This window comes from Heteronotia binoei, chromosome 16 (assembly GCF_032191835.1).
Source record: "Heteronotia binoei isolate CCM8104 ecotype False Entrance Well chromosome 16, APGP_CSIRO_Hbin_v1, whole genome shotgun sequence".
NCBI classification, from domain to species: domain Eukaryota; kingdom Metazoa; phylum Chordata; class Lepidosauria; order Squamata; family Gekkonidae; genus Heteronotia; species Heteronotia binoei.
The window spans coordinates 4760050-4766049 of NC_083238.1; positions in this window are offsets into that span (position 1 = coordinate 4760050).

Here is a 6000-nt window from a genome sequence, read left to right on the forward strand (position 1 = left end):
TAGATGAGCTTTTGAGAGTCAAGACTCCCTTCTAATGTTCTACTGAAGACCAACACACTACCTCTGAAACTATTTTTAAGCTTTGTAATCTATACTCACACACTCTCTCTCTCTTATAACAGGATAAACATGAACCCAAATATATCAATTTTACTTGCAATAGCTTAACAGAATTCATACACTAAAGCAGCTTACTTCATTTGGAGCTGATCTCATATACCAGGAGATCTGACACCCGTGGAAGACACAGGAAAGAATCTTCCTAATGAAATGACTACAAATGATGGAGGCATTATACCAACAGAGCTATCTTAAGGACAGCCCCACAGTCAGAAAATTTTCAGTGATGGCTGGGGCATCTGTTCCGGACATGGTGATGTCACTTGTGATATCACCAGGAAATGATTGGCTCGCAGGCAGGCTCTCCTTCTCCCTCTCCATTCATGGAGGCTCAGGAACCTCCTGCGTGCCAGAAACAGAGAGGGAGTTGATGAGGCAGGCAAGGCAGCAGGCAGCTCCTCAGCTCTCCCTCAGCAGCAGTGTCGTGGCTAGGCTGGCCAATGGCCTGCCCTGGCACCTGACTGTGCTTGCATCAGCCAGCCCAGTCACCACACGTCTGCTGAGGTAGAGCTGAGGAAGCAGGCTGATGTGTATCTCTGCCAACTGGGATCCCGGGAGAGGGGAGGGAGGGGTCTGGCATCCTTCTAGGGAGGGCTGGTACTTTCAAAAGCCACCCCCCTGCCCTTGGCTATGGGCTTGCTTTAGGAGAATTAAACCTTTCTAAGACCACTGAAATCAATGGGTATAGAAGGTGGTAGCACTACTCAGAAAGCCAGTTTGGTGTAGTGGTTAAGTGTGCAGATTTTATTAGGGAGAACCGGGTATGAGTCCTCACTCCTTCACATCCACCTGCTGATGTGACCTTGAGTCAGTCACAAGTTCTCACAGAGCTGTACTGATCAAGAGCAGTTCTGGGAGAGTTCTCTCAGTTCCAGCTATCTCACAGGGTGTCTGTTGTGGGGAGAGCAAGGGAAAGGAGATTGTAAGCAACTCTGAGACTCCTTCAGGTAGTAAAGAGTGGGGTATAAATCCAATCTCCACCTCCCGTCCTCCTCTTCTTCTTATTGATAAGTATTAGCATATTGCTGAGCACGCTTACCACTGTGAAAATGTATAAAATTCAGATTCACAATTTAGGACCAAATGCTACAACAGCAAAGTCAGCCTCAGAAGGATCAGATCTTTCTGTGAGCTGGATCTACAGGGTTGTACAATGTAAAATTAGCCTGATTTCCCCTCTAATTCGCTGCTCCGTTTAAAACTACTGGTGATACCATGAGAAAGAATATAGCTATGATGCTCTTATGTTCTAACTGAGGAAAAAGCACTGAGAAAGAAAAGGCACTGCAATGTCTGCAGTCTTGGGTTTTACACATTAAAATATGAGATGCATTTTCTCACCATATATAGTTCCAATAGAAAGCAAATTGCTTGTCTTCCAGTTGTATAATACATGAAATCCCAAGAAATCATATCAAATGTAACATCATTGGTAGGAAAATTAGACAAATGAAATCCATCAGCTTTAAGACAAACATAGTGCCATTCTAAGAAGAGTTATAACGGATTTCAAATGGTATAACTGCTGGAGAAGGCTCCCAGCCATTTAAACCGTGATTTTAGCTCCCTGTGGCTTCTCAGGAGGGTTAAAATGGAAGGGGTGAAGTGCCTTCCCCAGGGGCATTGCATTCCCACCTTTCTGCTAGCTGCAGTAGGAAGGAGGGAGGTGCCTTTCCAGGGGGCATTTTACCCTCATCTTTCTGCTGGCTGCAGCTCACTGCAGTCAGCTGAAAGGAGGGGAGGGAAGTGCCTTCCCAGGGCATTTGACTTCTACCATGCTGCAGGCCCCCAGGGAGGCACTTCACCCTTTCCTTTTTGCTGGCCAGGGACAGCCACAGCCAGCAGAAAAGAGAAATTAATGACCTCTGGTAGGCACTTCACCTCCATATTTAACCCTCTGGTTTTTCTCCCCACCCCACCCCACTTTGAAGTGGTGGGGAGCAAAACCAAAGGGTTTTAAATGGCCCCCAGCTGTTTAAACTCTCCTGATCTGCTTTCTGACATTTTGAAGGGGGTCCGAACTGGAGGGTTTAACTGGCTCAAAGCTTTTGCAGGGAGCAGAAAGCAGGGGTTTAAACTTTAAATGTCTCATAAACCTAAATGAGTAGTTCCGTTCACAAACTACCATATTTGTTTGTAGGTTCTTGGTTCATTTCATATTTCAGCCATGAACTGAAGCACAAAAATGCATCTTATGCCCATCCCTATTCTGCTTGAAGATATGTAATAGAATAAAGTGATTAACATGTGGAAGGGTGATTAACATGTGGAATTCACTGCCACAGGAGGTGGTGGCGGCCACAAGTATAGCCACCTTCAAGAGGGGTTTAGATAAAAATATGGAGCAGAGGTCCATCAGTGGCTATTAGCCACAGTGTGTGTGTATATATAAATTTTTTTGCCACTGTGTGACACAGAGTGTTGGACTGGATGGGCCGTTGGCCTGATCCAACATGGCTTCTCTTATGTTCTAAAGTGTATCTTTATGATGACGGCATAAAGCTTTAGGTCAGACTCCTAAAATATCCCATCCCTAGCATATAATCTATTGCTCTGTATGACATTTTGGGTTGTTTACTGTTTTATTTGAGAAACAAAGATCTTGAAGATGACAAAGTCCTGTCCTCATCTGCGGCTGCTATTAAGATCTGGAAACTACTGAGCAGAGGTTCCAGTTTCCGGCGGGGCGGTGCGGCCGTGCCTCAAGGTTTCTCTCTCTGAGACAAGCCGAATATCGACCTTTTTTGGGGGACCTAAGGTCTGCACAAACTCCGGTCGTGGGGTTATAGTGCGTAGAAGGGGAGAGGGGGTAGAGGGAGACCAAATAGGCCTCCCCTCTATCTGTACTCCCTCTTACCTTTACTCCAGGGTCGATCAGCGTCTTCGGACGAGCTAGCCCCAGCCACCGGATCACAGAGGTGGTGCGTGGAGGGCGTTGAAGGGTAAACGCCAGCAGGTTTTTTTCTTGCTTTTTGAGTTGTTTGGATATATTTGACGTGACAGTCTTTAATTTTGGAGAACCGCCTCCCTAGCTAGGAAGGCGGAAGACCCGGCATCGATTCATTTAATCCAAACAGACTTTGCTGTTGCTGTTGGGTTGCGCACTGCCGAAGCTCTTTCTCTCAAAAAAGAAAAAAAAAACTTCACAGACTGATTTGTGTGAGTTGAGCAGAGGGGACGCAAGAGGACGCAAGAGGAAAGAGCCAAGAGGGAATCGCCACCGTAAGGAGAAGGAGAAGGTTTGAGGAGAGCTGTGTGAGGAAAGAATGGCGCTCAAACAGTTAATTCTTGAAGCGGCGACTGACTCATCGGACGAAGGGCAGGGCAGAGTGCTGAAGACGGAAGACAGATGATGCGACAGTTCTTGCATCTGCTACGTTCGCTACGTTAACTACGTTTGTTGTGCTTGAAGGTTTGGAGGCTAATCTGAAGAGAGAAGAGCGAAGAGCGATGGAATGAAGGAGGAGGGAAGGTGGAAGAGTGTTCCTGCAAGCCGAGGACTGGATAATAGGATTGCTGGTATAATTGGAGACTGTTTTTTTTTCTTTTCTCTGTTTCCTGTTTTTTGTTTCATGTTCTGAATCCCAAGTGTAACTATTTTAGACGGGCTCAAAGAGGTCCTAGAGGCTAGGAAGAGGTTAGGTAGAGGGAAAGAAAAATACCAAAAAACACTATTAAAGGCTGAAGCTTTAACAAGATTGCTTGTTAGAGAGAACTAATTAGAGACCTAATTCTATATATGGTATTGACTAATTTAATTTAAGGAAAAGTAATATGTTATCTGGTTCTGGCTAATTTGTTTATTTGTTGACGTGTATTTTCATATAGTGTATCATTATAAAGGTAAGGGGAAGATCCTTATCTTTACTAGTTTTAAAGCAATGTCTCAACAAAGTAAAACTAAATTATCTCCAGGACAACCGAAAGCTGTGGGTGCATCTATTCCTCAGGACACTCTTAAAGAGATCCAGCAAAACTTTTTAGAAGCCTTAAGTCAGATGCAAGCTACATTGACCAGACAGATGGAGGGATTATCAGATAAATTGGAAAGTCTTGATAACAAATTTAAAGACACTAAGAAAGACATTTCGGAGGTGGTAAAAATAACTAAATCTATTGAAGATAAACTCAAAATAACAGACAACAAAGTGGGAGAATTAGAATCAAAACAGATGGAATTTAATAATAAAATAGCCCAAATGGAAATGGCCCAGGCAGATTATGTTCTTAGATTTCTAAATATACCAGAGGAGAAGAATGAGAATTTAGTTAAATTAATGGGGGAAACCTTGACGGATATTTTGGAGATGGAAAGTGTGGAAATTGAGAAAGAAATTGATTCTGCTTATAGAGTCAATACTTTGTATGCAAAAAAAAAAAATGATCTCACTAGGGAAATACATTTAAAATTTCTCCGTAAGGTTATAAAAGAGAAGATCTGGAGAGAAGCTAGAGAACAGCAGTTGATGATCAGGGGGACAAGAATAAAAATAATGAAAGAGATCCCATGGTCGATTAGGTCTAGGAGGAAGGATTACATGAAATTGGCTTTGATGCTGCAAGAAAAAGGGATTATGTATAGATGGTTAGTTCCGGAAGGTATGCTTTTTACATATACGAATACCCGATATAAGATTGATTCGATTTTCAAATTAGATGAATTTATCAGAAATCATACCAGGACCTGGCAAAAAAGACCCAGAGATAAATGTTCAAAGGACTCAGAGGATCAATTAGTTCAGTCAGCTCAGAAAGAATCAATCCATTTGGTTGATCTTTTACAGTTAGACGGACAAGAGGAGGGAGAAGTTCCCCAAATAGAAGAATTAACCTTAAGGGAAACAAGACTACAGAAAAAGAAAAAAGAAAAGAAGTTATCTGACTAGTGGTAGGAACTTTAATATAGAGGTATGACAAATAACCTTAAAATCATATCGTTGAACGTTAATGGTTTAAACTTCCCCCCCAAAAGAAAACGGGTCTTTCTTCAACTTAAAAAATTAAATGTGGATATTATTTGTCTACAAGAGACGCACGTAAAAAGAAAGGATGAATTTTTGCTACATAATAGGAGACTTGGGAAGGCAATTATAACTTCTGAAGTAGAGAAGAAAAAAAGGGGATTGGTGACTTATATTAAAGAAGGTATACAGGCTGATGTAATTTTTGAAGCTAAAGATGCCAGATTTCAAGGAATTGAAATAATAAAAGAGCAACAGAAATTTCTTCTGGTAAATGTTTATGCACCTAATGATAAACAGGCAGCTTTTTACAGGGATTTATATCATAATGTGGTTAAGTGTAAGTATGAAAACTACTGCATTATTGGTGTCTTTAACGCGGTTAATGACTCTGAAATAGATAGAACACCCAGAAACAAAAATAAGAAACGAAAGCTGTCAAGAAGTAATATTCTCCCGGAAGTTTTTTTTAAGATGGCCGAAGAGCTTACCTTAATAGATTTATGGCGTACACTTAATCCGAATAAGAGAGATTACACCTTTTTTTCCTAATAGACATAGTTCCTGGTCAAGAATCGATATGGTGTGGATCTCAATAGGTTTAATGAATTTAATTGAAAATGTAGAAATTTTACCCTCTACTATGGTGGACCATTGTCCTATTATGTTACTAATGAGGACTAGTAGAAGGATATCAAGATGGAGAATGAATGCAAGTCTGATGAAAGACAAAAAATTTTGTGAATATATAAATGATGAAATGAAATTCTTTTTTCAAACAAATGCACAGAAGGAGACCTCTCACATAACGGTTTGGGAAACTAGTAAAGCCTTTTTTAGGGGCTTAGTTATAAACTTCAATGCAAACAAATAAAAAGAGGAGGGTAGGGCCCTGAGGAACTTGACGGATTTAATCAAA